The 20,064-nt window shown below is 37.6% G+C and overlaps 1 pseudogene; it reads left to right on the forward strand.

The window, feature by feature from the left end:
- The first annotated feature begins 12,204 nt into the window (after positions 1-12,204).
- LOC123232604 lies at positions 12,205-12,312 on the forward strand (annotated as a pseudogene).
- The last annotated feature ends 7,752 nt before the right edge of the window (positions 12,313-20,064 follow it).

Raw genomic sequence — 20,064 nt, forward strand, 5'->3', positions numbered from 1 at the left:
TTAAATTTAAAAAAGAAGAAGGAAATCATTTCAGGCATGAGAAACAGTCAATTAAAATTCTGGGAGCCAAGAAATAGAGTGTCTTTTTGGAGGGGCAAAATCGTCTGGGTGTAAGGTGATGAGGTCCTTTAGACAAAAGTAGGGCACATATTTGAGATGTTAAGAAGTTAAATTGACAGACCTTAGAAACACATTGGATATGCAGATTGAGATAGTGAGAATTTGAGGGTGATGCCTAGATTGCAGGCCTGGTTGAGTGGGAATATGGTGGTACCCTCAATGCTAATAGGGAAAGTAGGAAGAAGGTTTGAAGGCAAAACTAATGGTTTCCATTTTAGACACTTTGGGCTTAAGATGTCTATGGGATATCCATTTCAAGATGTCCAATAAGTAGTTGGAGATATAAGACTAGCCGTCAAGAGAGAGATTGGGGCTGGACAAGTAAATCTGTGAATCATCCATAAAGAGAAGGTAACTGAAAGTCTTGGAGACAACATTCAATGCTTTTTGCCTTAATCCATTGGAGAAGAAAAAGGTAAACCATTCAAGTATCTTTGACAAGAAAACTCCATGTACAGTATGGTCCACAGGATCACAAAGAGACAGACTTGACTGGATAACCAAATGGTGATATCTATGACTTTGCTAAAGAATTATAGGAAACTCTTAGGGGTTGTAGAGTTCTCTTTTTAATGCCATAGTCCTCCCAAAGGAGGAAAGGGGGGACAAGTATTGAATAAGTGGCTACTATGTGCTATGTGTAAGCTTGTTGTGGACAGGGAATTATTTTGCATTTTAGCATCTCCAGTCAGGCAGGTGCCTTACCCTTAGTAGGTATTCTGTAAAGGGTGGCTGAGTTGAGCTGGATTGAACTGAATTCTCCTTTATCCTGGTCTCCTTGCCAGGTTTTAAACCAATTAAGTATGTGAGTGAGAGCACTGGAGACTTTCTGGGGCTCTGGAGTCTACTATTAGTATTCTATGCCCTAGCCCAGAAGACTTCCAGGTCAATTGACTTTGAAGCTTAATTATTAAAGTAGCAATTACACAACCAAGAAGAATGAAAATAAAAATAAATCCAACAACAGACTGAGGAAAAAGGACAAGAGGGAGAAGGTGGTGCTTGGAACAAACAAAGAGCATCTGACTCAATGGAGCAATTAAATCTGGAATTTACCCAAGCAAATGAGAAATAAGTAACACAATGTACTTTATGGAATAATAAAGTATTTATTTCTTTTCTCTTTCTTTTATGTTCTCCTCCATTTTCCTTTCTTGCTAAACAGCCAATATGGTCATTGAAAAATCCCTTGGTATCCAGGAATGGGTTGAATGGCAAACCAAGTTTAGGACAAAGTGTTCTGGTGCCATTGCTAAGTATATATCTCAGCGATTCTTTGCCCCACTGAGTGTATTAAATTCTACTATATTCCTGCCTTACTTTAGGAAACTAGTCCAGTCCTCGAGGAAGCATATTAATGTTCTTATTATATGGCAGCTCTGAAGCAAACAAGGCCTGACCTCATCTTCTGAGCCTTTAATGCTGCCAGCAAAGGACAAGGACAAGGAAAAGGCGACCCAGAGAGGAGTGGCAGCAGTTACCAATGAAAGCTGCTCTATGGTAGAGAGGGATCTGGATCTGAGATCAGTAGATGTGGGCCTGAGGTCTAGTTCTAATACTAATGGTAATTTGGTAGTTCTATGATCTGGAGTAAGTTACTACCTCATCTATAAAATGGGGACAATAACGCCTCCTTTATATCACCATCATTTCATGAGGATCAGATGAGAGTATGTTTACTTGGTGCTTTGTAAACTTAAAGCATTATATGACTATGGTCCATTACAGTGATTTTCTTTAATATTGATCAAGTTCCCATTCTCTTTGCACCCTCCAAAAATGAAACCCTCCCAACAGGCTGTTCCAAAAACTCGAGTGGTTTTAAAAAAAGACTTCATGTCATGTGATTCTTTTTAGAGTTGCTAAGGATAATCAGTATAAGTAACAAGCCAAGCAATCCCATAATCTTTCCCATTGGCATAGGTGCCAAAAAGTGTGATATAGCATTGCAGTAAGTGAATTTGATTGCATTAAGTGTCTACTATGTGCCAGGCACTGGGCTAAGTGATTATTAAGAATAATCTCATTTTATCATCCCAACAAACTTGTGAGATAATTGCCATCATAAGGCCCATTTTACAGTTGAAGAAACTGAGGCAGTTAGAGATTAATTGACTTGCCTAGGACTAACCCATTAATAAGGATCTGAGCAAATTTCCAGAGTCAACAGTCTTGTAAGAGATGAGATGGTAAATGTTCCACTGGCACTCCAGGGGGGCAAAAATGCAATCATATTACACTTTTAAATTTAATCTTCATCATTAACATTTTATCCAATGCTTTTTTAAGTCTAAATAATCAACAAAACAATAAATCAAGTTCTGATTTGCAGCACCTGCCAACTGCCCCAGCATACCCCTGCTTCTGAATTTTGCGTCCAATTTTGGGTGCCACATTTCAGGAAGGATAAGCTAGAGAGCATGCAGAGAGGGATAATCAGTACAGTAAAAGCTGTTGAAATCATGCCTTGGATTCATTGACAGAAATGGTGATTTTAGTCCAGAGAAGACATAATGGAACCTTGTTTGTCCTTTTTAAGTATCTGAAGAGTTGAGAGGAAGAAGATTGACCCCAGAAAAAAGAATTTGGAACAATGGAAAGCAATGTAGTGTAATAGGAAAAGGTTGTATTTGGAGACAAGAGGGTCTTAATTCAAATCCTACTTCTTGTTGCTTACTATGTGTTACAATTCTTAACTTCTCTAGCATTCAATTTCCAATTTATAAAATGAAAGATTTAGATGAGATGGCCTCAAAGATACCTTCCATCTCTAGATCTAGGATTTTAAATTGCAAAGCAAAAAAGTTTGTGCTAAGGAGAAACTTCCTAACAATTATAGTTTTCTAAAACATAGAATGGGTTGGCTCAGAAAATTATTGTTGTTCAATAGTACAGACATGGCCAACTTTACATGACTCTAATGACTTCTGTTAATAAAGTTTTCTTGGTAAAGATTCTGGACAGGTTTGCCATTTCCTTCTCCATCGTGTTCTCATTTTTAAATATGAGAAACTGAAACAAATAGGGGTTAAGTAACTTGCCCACTGTCAAATAACTAGCAAGTATCTGGGACTATCTTTGAACTCAGATCTTCCTGACACTAGTCCTGGGGCTCTATCCACTGCACCACATAGCTGCCTGACTCATTAAATACTGTGTCCCAATCACTGGGGTCTTCAAGAAGCACTTTCATAAGCCCTTTCTCAGGTAGACTGTACAGGGGCTCTAAATCAGCCATGAGTTACACTAGATGATCTCCCCAGCTTTTAGGTTTTTCCTGGACAAATTTTTAAAGGCAACTAAAACAGAAGCACACACAAGAATTTAGATTTTAAAAGTCCTTTTCAAATACCTCAGATGGTGATTTTCTCTTTACTAGATGCAAACTTGGATATAAAAATGCAGCCCCAAAGAGCCTTTGTAGCAACTTTATTTTGGACTAACTGAAGGCTTAAGCTCTGTTGAGAAAGTCAATTTTAGATTGACCTTTAATTCCTAGAGATTGATGGATATATTGGAGCCAACATTCCCACACTGTTCACTAACACAGGTATTACAGTTAATCCCTCTTTGTAGCCATGGCATTAGGACTTGAGAAGATCCTACCTCCTTTTCTCTGAGGGAAAAAGATTGTATCAGAGTTACCATTCCAACACTGGCCACTCAAAGGGGCTTCTATAAGACTCATCAAGGATAACTGACCAGCCCTACCTAGGGGGTGTCTGGACATTCAATTTCATTAGTATATGAATTTCCATCCATCAATGTATGTAGGTCCATCCACCATTGCTCCACAACTTAGAACCTTAGAGACTGGGGTATTGAATTCAGTAAATTACCCAGAAGGGTACAATCAGTATATGTCAAAGGTGGTGCCAGACCCTAAGTCTTCCTGACTACAAGAACAGTTATCTATCTATTCTGCCATATTGATTCATTTTTGTTGTTTCATTTTTATTTTATATTTTTCCAGATTGCATATAGATTCAATTTTAATAATTATTTTTTGACATTTTACAATTCTCATTCTCTTTTTCCCTTCCTTTCCTCACTGCCCAAGATGGCAGGCAATAAAATATAGGCTGTACATGTGTTATTATGCATTATATATTTCCATCTTTGTCATTTTGTAAAAGGTACTTATCAATTTTAGGAGAGAAAAATTCATGAAGAAAATAAAGAATGGCAGGCTTCCTGCCCTTTGATCCAGCCATACCATTGCTGGGTTTGTACCCCAAAGAGATCAAAGATAAAAAGACTTGTACAAAAATATTTATAGCCGAGCTTTTTGTGGTGGAAAAAAACTGGAAAATGAGGGTATGCCCTTCAATTGGGGAATGGCTGAACAAATTGTGGTATATGCTGGTGATGGAATACTATTGTGTTCAAAGGAATAATAAATTGGAGGAATTCTATGTGAACTGGAATGACCTCTAGGAACTGATGCAGAGCAAAAGGAGCAGAACCAGAACATTGTACACAGAGACAGATACACTGTGGTAAAATGGAATGTAATGGACTTCTGTACTAGCAGCAATGCAATTACCCAGGACAATTCTGAGGGATTTATGGAAAAGAATGCTACCCACATTCAAAGGAAGAACTACACGAGTGGAAACACAGAAGAAAAACAACTGCTTGAACACATGGGTTGATGCAGACATGATTGGGAATATAGACTCAAAATGACCACCCTAGTGCAATTATCAATAATATGGAAATAGGTCTTGATAGACGACATATAGGGTGGTGGTGAAAGGGAAAGTAAGAACATGAATCATGTAACCATGGAAAATTTTTCTAAAAAATAACAAAATTTAAAAAAAAAAAAAGAATGGCAGGCTTCAATCTGCATTCAGACACCATCCATTTTTTCTGTGGTAATGGATAGCCTTTTTCATCATGAGTCCCTTGTAATTGTCTTGGATCCTTGCATTGCTGATAATAAATAGTTGCTATTCACAGTTGATCATCACCCTTTATTACTGTTACTGCATACAATGTCTCCTGGTTCTGCTCACTTCACTTTGCATCACTTTATAGAGAAGACTTTCTAGGATTTTTTGTGATTTTCCTGTTGATCTTTTCTTATGACACGATAGTATTCCATTGCAATCATATACCACAGCTTGTTTAGTCATTCCCCAATTGATGGACATCCCTTCAGTTTCCAGTTCCTTGCCAACACAAAAAGAGTTGCTAAAAACATTTTTGTACAAGTCTTTTCCCCTTATATTTAACATCTTTGGGATATAGACCTAGTAGTGGTATTGTGGGTTCAAAGGATTTACAGTTTTCTGGCCCTTTGGGTAGGGTTCTAAATTGCTCTCCAGAATGGTTGTATCGGTTCATAGCTCTAGCAACTGTGTATTAGTGTCCCAATTTACTAATGCCATATTGCTTCTGAACCCTACATTAGAATCTCTTATTTGCTGTCTCAGAAAGTATTAATAAAGCTGATTAAAAGAAAAATACTTCTCCCTTCTCCCTGAAAATATGATCAATAACAAAAATTCATTCATCATCATAAATGCTAACACCTAGCTCAGCCAAAGTTCATCATAGTAGAGGCTTAATAGTGTTTTTTGGTTGTTTGAATGCTAGATAGAATACCTGCTTCTCATATCTGAAGCCTGGGATTGGTTTTCTGGTATCTCCACACTAGAGACAGTGTGGTACACTAGGAATAGTGCTGGAGTCAATGGACAAAGGTTTAAATTTTAATTCTACTACTTGTTAGCTAAGTGACCTAGGACAAATCATATCTCTTCTCTGGGTTCCAATTTTCTTTTTTGTGAAGTAAAGTTTTGGATGATGTTACCTTTGAAGCACTTTCCACCTCTAAAGCTATGATTTAATGAAAATAATTTTGTTTTTGAGCTAGGGAGTGGGGGGATTGATCCAACCCTATAATTTCATCAGTACTTGCAGCTTCCAGTGTAGAAATTTCCTTTATTCATGCAGATCAACAACTCATCTGGTACTTATAATATTAATGTATGAATATCACTAATATGGAAATGTTTTACAGGACTGAACATGTATAACCTATACCAAATTGTTTGTTGTCTCAAGAAAGGGGGAGGGGAGGGAGAGAATTTGGAACTCAAAATTTTTAAAGACAAATGTCAAAAATTACTTTTACATGTATCTGGAAAAAATAAAATATTTTTTTAAAGAGTATTATTTGGGGCACTGAAAAACCAAGTGATTCCTACATAATCAGGTGGCCAGTGGGTATAAGATATAGGACTTGAATCCAGAATTTTCCTAACATTAAGGCTGGTTTTCTATCTGTTATGCCACACTGCCTTCATGTAAATGATAGCCACTAAAGAAAGAGAAAATCAATATGGTATAAAAGGTCATTCAAAAATATGCTGACAATTGAACAATAATTTTACATTTAAAAAATTCATAACCATTCATATAATCTTCTGAAATTATTACAGTTAGAAAAGATAATCTTCCAGGAAGGCATTTGAGACCATTTGCCATAAGGACCAGCACCATCAGGCACCTTTATGTTAGTTATTATGCACCCTCCTACCCCAGAGTAGAGTGTGCTCTAAGGTAACAAGCTCTCTATGGTTTTCAGAAAGCTAGCTACCTCCTACCCCTTAGCCCTGCTTCATTTGGAGATGGCAGCACTCAATCCAGCTATTTTATTATTCTAAGACTGAGGGGTGTGTGTGTATAAATTTATATAGACTCGTGGTTTCTGGTCTCTCTCCTCTCTGGGAAAGTTGTTCTTTTTACTTCCTTGACTCAATGGAATCATGGAATCATGATTGATATATATATATATATATATGCAACATATATATATATATCATGATTGATATATATATATATATATGCAACATATGCAACATAATGGAGTCAATTATCAAGTTTAGTAGGTGGAATTGATCAAAGTATGCTCAATCAATGGATTTCCTCCCAAACAGGATGACAAAAAAAGAGACAAGGGAGAGACAATAAGGTGTTAAGATCTTAACACACAAAGAAGTAACATTCTGTTACCTCTTCATAAAATGTAAAAAAGTCCTTCAATAAGGTTTGAGGGGAAAGCTAGCCATTGACTCTTCAAAAAAGCAAAACATACTCTCTAGCCCTTGAGTAGATGGGAGAGATAGCTCTCAGGTGAACTACGAAAGATCCCAGCTCTTGAAAGGGAGTCATTACTTGTCTCTTGGAGACAGGGAGAGGATTTCTCTCTCTCCCCTCCATCAGCCATGTTATCTTGCAACAGATATGTTCACCCAATGGAAGCCACAGCTTTCTTCAGGGTACAGGCCTATCCAGGCAAGACAAAGGACCAAGGGTGCTTTGCAAATTATCCTGACCATCTATAGAGAGGAGCAGAGCCAGAGACCTGAACTGAACAATCCATCCAGCCAAAATGAGGTACCAGGAAGACCAGCAATGAAGATTCCATGTAAGGGGCCCTGCCATGCTGGAAATGAGGGACCTGCATATGTCCTCTAGGCATGATCCTCTTTACTAGTCTAGTACCTTACATGTGCCTAATCTCCCCACTGAGGCTATGTTGTTGTTCATCCTTCATTTTCAAAGAGAGCCAATGACCACAGAAGGGTGATGTCTTGACTTGTTCATGCATTGGATGCCAGTGCGGCAGAGTTGCCCAAAGTCCTGGGCCTCACTCTCCCTTCCACAGACATAGAAGTCCAGTGGAAAGACAAAGGTCAGATGGCTGGCATTTTCAGTGTCTGACCAAGCTTGAAATTCTCCACAGCAACTGCTTCATGTGCCTTCATGGGCCCTGGAACAAATCATTCTCATCTGCCCATTCTGCCAGAAGTCTTTGCATGCTTGGGGTAGACACTCCTCCTCACTCACTGATGGAGATGATGTACAATTGTGGGAGAACATTCCCCAGGTTAATAGGAGAAATGTTTTGTTACTATTGTTCCTGTAATGACATCATTAAATACTTTTGCTTGAGCCTTTTCTTGAGATTCTTATTATTATTGACTAAGCACCAATGGGAATTTATACACTGTCATTTTAGGAATACAGGAGCACAAAGGATCTTGAACTTGAATAGAATTATTCCCCTGACATCCCACCCTGAAGATATAAGTTGGAGAAGTATCTCACAAGCAGCACTACATAAGCATTATAATTGTAGGCAATCCTTTACTCGTAACCAGAGTAGAAAATGAATGTCAGTAGGAGCTCTTGTTCATTTGTGTAATTGATTGCTGGATCTGTCCATTCATTGGTAGGGCTGTATGAGATTCCCAAATACTTTTTTCAACTTGCTTATCCTTGGTGGAGTGGCAGATATGGACTCAAGAATAGTCTTGAGGGAACCAGCATGTATAATGTAAAGGATTGTGATGCCTGAGTAAAAGGACATAGCTTCGAAACCTACTTCTGACACTACTTATGTGACTTTGCAATTCAAATAACTTCTTGGGTTCAAGTTTCCTTCCTATAAAATAAGGAGTATGGACTAGATGGCAACCACATCAGAGGCTTCAAATCTGTTTTCTAGGCATAGAAAGATTCTCCTCCCACAGTCATGATTCTTCTATTTTCCCCTTGGAAAAAACCTCACCCAACAATGTGCTCTGCTACTTCTTACCCAGATCAATTCCAAACCTTTGCCTCTTGGTTCTTTAGGACATTGCCTTGTCATGGAAAGTTTCATTGATGGGGCATCTAAGCTCCAAGCCATTCCTGCAATACAATAACTATTCATGACAACCACACATTAATTCCAGCATGTAATAGATTAAATTGTTGGAGGCTTTGTAAACACTCTCAACAGCTAGCATGTAGTTGATATAAAAAGGAAAAGCTTCTCTAAAAAATGAAAAAGAAATTATTCTACCATCATTTCCACAAAATATGAATTTTATCTGGCAAAAAGTGTGCTCAAAGGTAGTGGGAATGGAGATAAGAATTAACTATATCAACTACAGTTGGCAGAAGTTTTGTAAATTAGAAGTTTTTTTTCTTTTTCAGACAGTAGAGTTAATATGGTTTCAAATAACTAGTGTTTGGAAATAACAGTATTGTGGTTCCTCAGTCCTCCCTCCATCTTTGACTTTCCTGGCTCAGCAGCAAGGTAGATAAAACCTGGATTAATCTAAGTACTTTATTGAGATCATATAGTTCAGAACAGCAGCTATAGAGAATAAATTTGCTGCACAAATATAGCCTAAATTCCAACTTTCCTTAGAAATATAAGACTACATTTCCAGTCATACACATCCAACTCTTCTCCCATTACCATGATGTATAAAAGAATCACTCCTCCCTCCCACCTTGAAAAATTTAGCTCACACATTGATCCTAAATTACCCTTATTATTAGATCATTGGAATACATCAGCATAATCCATTCACAATCTAAACCCCAAATGGGTGGAGGGCTCAACTATCACTCTGATGGCAGTACTGTTAAGCTTGCATAACAGTGGTTTGATCTATCTTCAAGTTTCTCCAACTTCATCTCTACCGATTTAACTTTCTTATGATTGTCCTGGTAACTGGTATTGCTCCCATTTCTTGGTGGATCCTGCTATGCCCTCTATAAGGTGTCATCCTTTCATCTATCTCTCTAATATCTGTTAGTCCTCCTTTCTCCCCATGAATTCCTTGAGATAAAAAGCTTATGAAAAATAATAAGCCTCTGTATTCCGATAGGTAATGTCAAAGCTTTATTTTTCCTGAAGGTCTTAAATCCTTAGCTACCAAAACCAGAATGAAGAGGATCACCCCAGGGATCATGCCCAGAGTTGTCTTTCCTGGTTGACCCTATGGAAGATTTGTGGTCAACTTTTGGCCATGTGTGGCCCAGGGCTAAAAGGATTGTACTTTAGATGCCATATATATCTGTCTGCGTTGTGGCCTCATTGGGATACAGGACAAACTACCTCCTAACTCACCTTCCTGGAAATAAGAAAGAGTCCTTAGGATATCTAAAGTCAGAAGGGAAGAGTGCCCCAAAGGCAAGGCAAATTCCTTTTAGACATTCGCTCTCATCAACCTTTCCTGCTTATTGATCAATAGGAGTCTGTTTGACCTCTCAAAGTGAAACTCTTCAAGGATGAATCAATAGGAATCTAGGCCCTAAAAAATTGGAAAATGAGGGGATGCCCTTTGATTGGGATATGGATAAACAAATTGTGGTATCTCTTGGTGATGGAATATTATTGTGCTCAAAGGAATAATGAACTGGAGGAATTCCATGTGAACTGGAATTTATGTAGAGTGAAAGGAGTAGAACCAAGAGAACCTTATACACAGAGACGCACTGTGGCACAATCAAATGTAATGGACTTCTCTTCTAGCAGCAATGCAATGATCCAGGATAATTCTGAGGGACTTATGAGAAAGAACACTATCTATATGCAGAGAAAGAACTGTGGGAGCAGAAACACAGAAGAAAAACAACTGTTTGATCACATGGGTAGATGGGGATATGATTGAGGATGTAGACTCTAAACAATCATCCTAGAGCAAATATCAATAATATGGAAATAGGTCTTGATCAATGACTCATGTAAAACCCAGTGGAATTGTGCATTGGCTATGGGAGAAGGGTGGGAGAAGGGAAGGGAAAGAACATGAATCATGTAACCATGGAAAATTTTTCTTAATTAATTACTAAAAGAAAAATAAAATAAATAAATAAAAATAATGACTTAAAAAAAAGAAATCTAGGCTCTAAAGCTTTCACATGTTTAACTGGAACTAGGGGCAGTCCTCATTATAACACAACTTCTATTTAATTGAAGGCAAATGAAGTATCATTGTTCCATTTGTTTCTGGTCCAAATGCCCCTTCCTGATATATCAGTCCAGATACCTGAACCAGAAGGAGACAGAAGGGTTACAGACACACTATCAAGAAAAGAGGTCAAAAACTTGACTAAAATTGACTTTAGTTCTCTTTTCATCAGCTTCCTATTTGGTCAGCCCTCATCATTACTGGAAAAAACAAGGCAATTATTGAGCAGCTATATTTGGAATAAAGGCAAACTTGTTTTGATGGAATTAGATAACTGCTTCTCTTCTTCATCCTCAAGAGATAACTGAATAGTAGGATATTTGGAACTTAGGGGCTCTTTAGCAACTGAGCAGGTGAACATCATCTTCAATATCATACCTTAGAGAAAAGAACTGTAGAAGAGGACTTTCAATTTCAATGACATTGCTGTAGACAAAAGGAAATTCATTCTGAGAGTGAAGTCAGTATGTGGATGATTGTCATGAACACTGGAATCACCTTCGATGATTTTAAAAAAGAAAATGGCAAGTAGCCTTAGACTGTCCTGGCACATCTCTAAATTAGCAACTGACCTCTCTAGTCCTCTACTGTTGTGTCTGTTGGGTCTACATAGAATCATAACCTGTTGTTTTTCTGTCTGGGGAAAGTAATGGAAGGCTCTCTTGGAGAGAGACCACCAGGAGGAGGAAGTGAGCACTAGGATATCCAAATGTTTCTGCACTGCTAAAAGTAATTGGCTGATAATGGGAAAGGTACAGAATCAGGAATCACTAGATTTCTGAAACAGTGTTGTCAAGAGTCTCTTAAATTTTCCATCCTGGAATAAAGCCCCAATAATCCAAAGAAAAGGCAGGAGTTTTTTCTGCTTAGTATCATCTGCACTCCATCTGATGTGGTTTTTAATATTTTTTCATTTATTTTGCTAAACTCATATATGGCATCTATATGATGCTGGAAACATAAGACTATAAGAAGGATATGGGATTGCAAGGAACGCCTAGTATTTTTACTCCCTCTTCCAAGATAGATCCTCACCTGCCTGTGACTTAGTAAATAAGCATTCAGAGTGACCTGATGATCCAAGAGATTAAGTGACTTGCTCAGGGTCATATGGTTAATAAGAGTCCAAACTGGAAGCCTGCTCTTCTTAATTACCAGTTCTTGTTATATAGCCTTCATTTTTAAAGATGACTAATGGCATTGGGACTGATGTCTTGATATGCATGAATTACATTTAAGTGAGGCAGAGTTGCACAAAGTCATCTGTATCACTCTCTTCCATCAAAATCCAGTGACAAGACTAAAAGGATGACTAACAAGGACTATACTTTCAGGAATCATTTCTATGTATGTTACTAGAGAATTGTAGCTGAAAGTGTCCTACCAGATCTATGAAGAAAGGAAGAATTTATGATCAAACAAGAGATAAAGAGCATTGCAAGATATAAAATGAATAATTTTGATTACATTAAATTTATAATAGGGTAATCTTTTAAAACCCAAACCTCAAATCATATACCTATATAAACAAGTCATAAATCATATGTTTTCTTCAGGATTTCTACTCCCACATTTCTTTTTCTAGATGTGGATAGTATTCTTTCTCATAAGTCCCTCAGAATTATCCTGGATCATTGTATTGATTTGAGTAGCAAAGTCAGTTACATTTGATTATCCCATGATGTTTCAGTTACTGTGTATAATGTTCTTCTGGTTCTGCTTATTTCACTCTGCTGCAGTCCATGTGGGTCTTTTTTTTTTTTAAACCCTTGTACTTTCGGTGTATTGTCTCATAGGTGGAAGAGTGGTAAGGGTGGGCAATGGGGGTCAAGTGACTTGCCCAGGGTCACACAGCTGGGAAGTGGCTGAGGCCGGGTTTGAACCCAGGACCTCCTGTCTCTAGGCCTGACTCTCAATCCACTGAGCTACCCAGCTGCCCCCCATGTAGGTCTTTTTAAGACTTATAAAAATCCATTGATTCATCATTCCTTTTTTATTTATTTTTGTTTTTATTTTTTTATTTTTAGAAAAAAAATTTCCATGGTTACATGATTCATGTTCTTACTCTCTCCACCACCCCCCCAACCTTCCCCAGTCAACGTGAATTTCCAGTGGTTTCTTCATGTGTTATTGATCAAGACCTATTTCCATATTATTGATGATTGTACTAGGGTGGTCGTTTAGAGTTTACTTCTCAAATCATGTGCACATCAACCCATGTATTCAAGCAGTTGTTTTTCTTCTGTGTTTCTATTCCTGTAGTTCTTTCTCTGGATGTGGGTAGTGTTCTTTTCTATAAATCCCTCAGAACTGTCCTGGGTCATTATGTTGCTGCTAGTACAGAAGTCCATAACATTCAATTTTACCACAGTGTATCTGTCTCTGTGTACAATGTTCTCCTGGTTCTGCTGTTTTCACTCTGCATCAATTCCTGGAGGTCATTCCAGTTCCCATGGAATTCCTCCAGTTCATTATTCCTTTGAGCACAATAGTATTCCATCACCAACAGATACCACAGTTTGTTCAGGCATTCTCCAATGGACAGGCATACCTTTGTTTTCCAGTTTTTTGCTACCACAAAGAGCACTGCTATAAATATTTTTGCATGTGTCTTTTTCCCTATGATCTCTTTGGGGTACAGACCCAGCAATAGTATAGCTGAATCAAAAGGCAGGCAATCTTTTAGAAGTCTTTGGGCATAGTTCCAAATTGCCATCCAGAATGGTTGTGATTCATCATTCCTTATAGCACATTAGTATTCCATCATTATCATATACCAAATTTGTTCAGCCATTCCTTAATTGAGAGACATCCCTTCATTTTTCCGATTTTGGCCACAACAAAAATCACAGCTTTGATTATATTAAATTTAAATGATTTTGTATAAACAAAACCAATGCTACCAAGATTAGAAGGGAAACAACAAGTTGGGTAAAAATAGTTTTACAAAAAATTTCTCTGATAAAGGTCTTATTTCTCAGATACGTAAAGAATGAAGTTAAATTTATAAGAAGACAAGTCATTCCTCAATTAACAAATGGTCAAAGGATATTAATAGGCAGTTTCCAGATGAAGAAATCAAAACTGTCAAGAATCATATGAAAAAAGTTCTAAATCCCTCTTGATTAGAGAAATGCAAAACAAAACAACTCTGAGGTACTGCCTCATACCTATCAGATTGACCAATATGACAGTAAAGGAAAATGATAAATGTTGGAGGGATGTGGAAAAATTGGTACACTAATGCATTGCTGGTGGAGTTGTGAACTGAATTGGAAACTAAAGGGATGCCCATCAATCGGGGAATTGCTAAACAAATTGTGGTATATGATAGTGATGGAATACTATTGTGTTGTGAGGAATGATGAACTGGATGATTTTAGAAAGATCTGGAAAGACCTACATGAACTGATACAAAGTGAAATGAGCACTGCTGTACACAGTACAGCATTGTACACAGTAACAACAATATTGTGGAATGCTAAATGTGATAGACTTAGCTATTATCAGCAATACAATGATGTCCAGGGCAATTCTAAGGTGCTTATGACAAAGAATGCTATTCATCTTCAAAGAAAGAACTGTTGGAGTAGGAATGCAGATTAAAGCATCCTATTTTTCACTTGTTTATTTGGGTATGTGTGTTGAGGGTTTGGTTTTATAAGATTGTTCACTTACAAAAATGAACAATAACAGAAACATGATTTGCATTATATTACATGTATATGCTTGCCAAATCCAGGAGAGGGTGGGGAAGGAGAGAAGGTAACAATTTGGATCATATAACTTTGAAAACAGGTGGAAATTTGTTATTATGTGGAATTTGTATAAACAAACAAACAAATAAATAAATAAAGGGATGACTGACAAAAGCCTGGGATGGAGTGATTGACCTTGGCATCTTCAATGACTGACCAAGCTGTAGGTTCTCCACAGCTCCTACTTCAGCCACCTTCTTGACCTTTGGAACAAATTGTTCTCATCTACCCATTCTACTGGGAGAAGTCTTCATGTGCTTGGGGTAAACGTCCTCCTAACTCACCAATGGGTTTCATGACTGTCCATTACCTCAACCTTGTTTAATGTCTGCCAAGTCAACCAATTGTCACCCATGTCTCCAAGAAGTTGTAGCATGTGCAGTAACACACACCATAAAACCCTCTCCACTACCAATTAATTACACCATGCTTCCTCTACAACAACAGAAATATCTGACTGAAAATTAAAAGCTTTAGGTAATTAAACTTCTCAGCATTTCTTAGAACATACTAAAAGTGTCCATCTGAATTCAATGTGTGAGTTTTTTGTTTGGTCTTGAATGAATTCAATCACATTGATGTGTATATGTCAAGATAAACAGAAATTCTTCCCTCAGGGATGTGATCTTGACTTAAAGGACCCTGAGAACCTGATACCTCTGGTAGGTAGACCTCCTTTACCATCTCTTACTACTTAAAATCTTACAGCAGTTTTTCAATGGCAGGACTTTAATTGAAGAGGCAACATGGTAGACTGAAAAGAGTTTTAAACTCAGGGTCATAAAGACCAAGTTTAGAATCCCATCTCTAATATTTGTTAGCTATATGAGCATGGAAAAAATCACTCACCCTATCCTTGTCTCAGGAAAATGGGGAGAATAATACCTTCCTCATCTATAAAACTGAGACAATAATATTCCTGGTACTCATCTCAAAGTACTCATCTCAAAAAAAATGAATCTGTAAAATTCTTTGTAGATCTTAAAGCTTAGAGGAACTTTGGAAATGTGGTAATGTATAAGAAGTGGTTTTGAAAGTCTTAAATTGTTACATACAAGTCATTTTTCATCATAATCATCTTGCTTAATTAATTTCATTTGGTTGATATGCTGATTGATTTTTTCCTTAATAAATTCATACATATTTGTTGAGGATAATTCTGGAACAGTCATATTAATTTCACTAAATTGTCACTATGGCTGTTATTTAGCTAATTTAATTCATCTCTAGGATATAAATAATAGTATTTCATTTCAAAGACAGGATACATAGACCAATTCCAATATTTCAATTAATCTATTTTATGCATCTTGTCTATAACTAGCTCCTTTCATGTTTGTCTCCAATTAAAATGTGAGATACTTAAGAACAAGGACTATTTTTAACTTTCTTTGTATCCTGAGCCCTTAGCATCATGTCTGGTACCCAGTAAGCACTTAAATTTTAGTTGCCTGTTGACCACATGATTGATCAGTTATCTCTTGGCTATGGGTATTCCTGTCAAAAATGCAAGTCTCAACCTGTCCATTCCTGTCATCATTGTGTGCAACTCTTATCCACACCTTTTCATAAATCTGACATAAAAAATCTATCCAACTGGCCAAGAGTCTTCCTCTCTTATTTGTTCCTATTATTTGTCATTTGTTTTTAAATCATATTCATTTCCAAACACATTCCTCAGTCCTTCTCTACCCAGCAAGTTTCCCCTTGTAACAGAGATTTTTAAAAGAAAGAAAAAAAAAACAGTTTGGCAAAACCAACCAACTCATCAACCTCATCTGGCATGTATATAATATTCCACACCTGTAGGCTCCCACGACTGCAATGAAGGGAGAGACATGTCACTTCTGTTGCTTGATTTCTTTTTTTTTTTTAACCTTTACCTTCCTTCTTAGAATCGATACTGGGTATTGGTTCTAAGGCAGAAGAGTAGGTAAGGGCTAGGCAATGGAGGTTAAGTGACTTCCCCAGGGTCACACAGCTGGGAAGTGTCTGAGGACAGATTTGAACCCACAACTTCCTGCCTCTGGGCCTGACTCTCAACCCACTGAGTCACCCAGCTGCCCCCTGTTGCTTGATTTCTGAAGGGGTTTTAAAGACTTCTTTTTTAAATAGTTAAGATTTACTATAGCTAATATTTGAATTGAACTTTAGATTTTGTGAAGTTACATCTTTACATAAGGTCATTAATTTTATATATTTGTATTTTATGTATATATTTCACACTTTTATAATTTACATATGTTATTGATTTTTTAACTCCCCAAAACTCTGAGAGGTAGGAGCTATTATTTCATCCACTTTTACAGCTAGAAAACTGAGATGGAGATGTACAAAATGGCTTGCTCAGAGTCACACAGGTAAGTAATTGTATAAGGTCAAGTTTGAACTCGGGTCTTCCTGACTGCAGGCCCAGTGCCCTATCTACTGATCCACTTAGCTTCCTAGTTTGGGTAGCCATGGGTCGAACAAAAGCCCATAACCATCAATCTGATCAATAAGAATTGTCAAGCCATGTAGTGGTGCCTGTTTAAGCTGGCCCTCAAAGGTTCTCCAAGAGCCTTTGGGTCTTGCTACCCCCAGTATCTCTCCTCACTACATAAACACAAATGGAATTTGTTTTAGCTAGAAGAGACTCTGGGAATGTCTCAGCAGCCATGCAGATTAGCAATAATGTTTACAGTATATCAAGGACATAATAAAAATGCCATCTTTTCCTAGTTAAGCTTGTCCTCAGAGAGTTTAAGGTATGTTATGGGAATAATTGCATATTTTGACCCCAAAGAACTAGTCCTTTCTTTTCTTGCTATAAGTAAATCTCATATTATAGCTAAAAGGCCATGACTTTTGAGTTGAATACAAAACCAAACATAACCACCAAATGGAAGCTTATATGCAGATGTTGGGTAAATAACTAGATTCTTTGCCAGAAAAACTGAGTTGCACCTGTTGATTTGGGAAGGGCAATAACTGGAGAATAGGAGGATGTTATTCAAAATGAAATCTCATTCTCTGTTCTACAGAGAGATTCGTATCTGAGCAACATAAAGGCAAAATATGATCATTTCTTTATTTTCAAATTTTCAGATTGTCAGACTGGGGAGCTTGAGTCAAAGACCACCTATTCCAGCCCATACTTGGAAATGCCTGCATTGCACACTATACCTGACTGCTCATGGGCAGGGGGTGGGGAGGAAGGAGGAGTGGAATTTCACTACCTAGAGGAGTAAGGGATAGCTCAGTGAACAGAGTTCTGAGTCTAGAGTCAGGAAGAACTGAATTCCAATCCAGCTTCAGATACTTACTAGCTTTGTGGCTCTTGGTAAGTCCCTTAACTTTATCTGCCTCAGTTTCCTCAACTGTAAAATGAGGGTAATAATAATAGCACCCATCTCTAAGGGCTATTGTGAGCATTCGATGAGATAATATTTATAAAGTATTTATCATGGTACCTGACACTGTACTTAATAATATTTCTTTCCTTTCCAGGGCAGCCTATTCCATTTTTGAATAGTCACAATTTTTAGGAAATTTTTTTTCTTAACAAGAACCTAAATCTTCTTCTAGGTAATACCTAATTGTTGTTCCCTCTGCCCTCAAGTGTCAGGCAATATAAGATGAGTCTTTTCTAATGATATCTATCACATGCTCAAAAGCAGCTATCAGGCCCACCAACTCCTCATACCTCTAAGTCAGTGATGGGCAAACTATGGTCCACAGGCCTGAAATGTTCTATCTGGCAGCATGACCTTATTCCTAATCTGACAAATACAATGAGTAGGATAAAATACAATGAAACTTTGAAAGAGTTGCCTTAGAAAAAGACTGACAGATGATCATTTCCTTTCCTTTGGCCCCCTCTGTAAAAAGTTTGCCCATCAGTGGTCTAAGTCTTTTGTATCTGACATGATCTTGAGATCTTCTGCCATTGTGGGCAACTTCCTCTGATCATTCATCAGCTTTTCATTACCCAACTTAAATAGCACCCACTCCTGCACACAATAATCTATCAGTGCTTTAAGCAGCCCAGAGTACCATGGGACTCCCTAACCAGAGAATCTCTTAACATAGCCTGGGGTGCATTAATATTTTTGACCACCATATGTGGGAAGCCAATAAGAGAATAGATAAAAATCTGAGACCCCTCTTTTGATACCTCTTATGATCCATATCTTTTCTTATTGGAAAAACATTATAGACTTATTGAAAAGCTTTGAATTAGCGGACCAGCATCTACTGAGTTAATGATTCCTCTCCTTGATAATTAAGAAGCCTGAATCCTAACAAACATTACTTAGATAAGATTGCATACTTAGATTAGACTGGAGCCTTTAGTCTGGACTTTATTTGACCAGGTGTAGGACTCAATTAGTGAGCATCTCCATAAAATATTTCCACTGCCCTCCAGGGGAGGCAAAAGGAAAGACAGAAGGAAGGAAGGAAGGAAGGAAGGAAGAGAGGGAGGGAGGGAGGGAGGGAGGGAGGGAGGAAGAAAGAAACAAAGAAACAAAGAAATAAAGAAAAAGGAAGGAAGGAAGGAAGGAAGGAANGGGACTGTGCTAAGCATTAGAGATAAAGAAATGAAAATTGAAATGTTCCCTGCTCTCAACAATTAAACAATTTGCACATATAAAATTACACTCAAAATATACAAAATAAATACAAGGAAGTTTGGGGTAAAAGGGCTTAAGCCACTGGGGGATATCAGGAAAAGCCTCATAAAGAAGGTAGCTTTGAGCTGAATCTTGAAGGAAACCAGAGCAAAGGTGTAAAGGTGAAGGGGGTACCTTCCAGCATGGGGGACAGACAATGTGAAGACAAAGAGCTGGGAGACAGAGCATTATATATATATATATATATATATATATATATATATATATATAAAGAACAGCAAGTAGTCCAGCAATGCTGGGGAGTGTAGGGGAAGTAATAATTTGTAGGAAGATTAGAGAGGTAGAAAAGGACCAAAGAAGAGTTTTAAATATCCATCAAGAGTTCATAGAGGCAATAAAGAGCCTCCCAGGGTTTATTGATGAGAGGTTCACATGGTCACACTTACACTTTGTGGGCAGGGAAGCATTTTGGTAGCTCCAAAGAGGACGGATTAGCAAGGGGAGAGACTTGAGACAGAAAGACCAAGTAGGAGACCATTGCATTAATTCATGAGAGGTGATGAGGGCTTGAACCAGGGCAGTGCTGGTGTGAAAGGAAAAAAAAGGGAATATATATGAGAGATGCAATAAAAGGAAGAGTAATGACGTTTGAGTATGGAAGAATAAGGAGTTGAGGAAGACTCCAAGATTGGAGACTGGGAAAATGATAGATGCAATGATAGATGTCTCAACAATTAGAGGGAAGTTTAGATGAGGAGTAGGTTGGGAGGGGGATATTAAGTTCCATTTTGGATATATTGAATTTAA

The sequence above is a fragment of the Gracilinanus agilis genome, chromosome 1 (genome assembly GCF_016433145.1).
Source record: "Gracilinanus agilis isolate LMUSP501 chromosome 1, AgileGrace, whole genome shotgun sequence".
NCBI lineage: Eukaryota > Metazoa > Chordata > Mammalia > Didelphimorphia > Didelphidae > Gracilinanus > Gracilinanus agilis.